Consider the following 291-nt stretch of genomic DNA (forward strand, 5'->3'; position numbering starts at 1 on the left):
AAAAATGATTTTGATAATGGTCATTAGAAATCCACAAAAATTATGGATATTATTGGTAATATAATTTGTTTTTACTCATTTAAAAAATCTTTCGTTTTTTTATTTTGAAATAATTTATTGATATTTTTTCAATATCAATAAATTGTTCAAAAATAATCATTTTAAATTGAATAAATTTTAATAAATTGTTTATTCTTCGGTTGTTACACAAATTAATTTTGAACATTTATATCAAAATTTGTCTGGTCGAATTGTTTAATTATTAAAATAGACATAGTGTTTAATAATGAT

This window comes from Entamoeba invadens (genome assembly GCF_000330505.1).
Source record: "Entamoeba invadens IP1 unplaced genomic scaffold scaff_1105074725255, whole genome shotgun sequence".
NCBI classification, from domain to species: Eukaryota; Evosea; order Mastigamoebida; family Endamoebidae; genus Entamoeba; species Entamoeba invadens.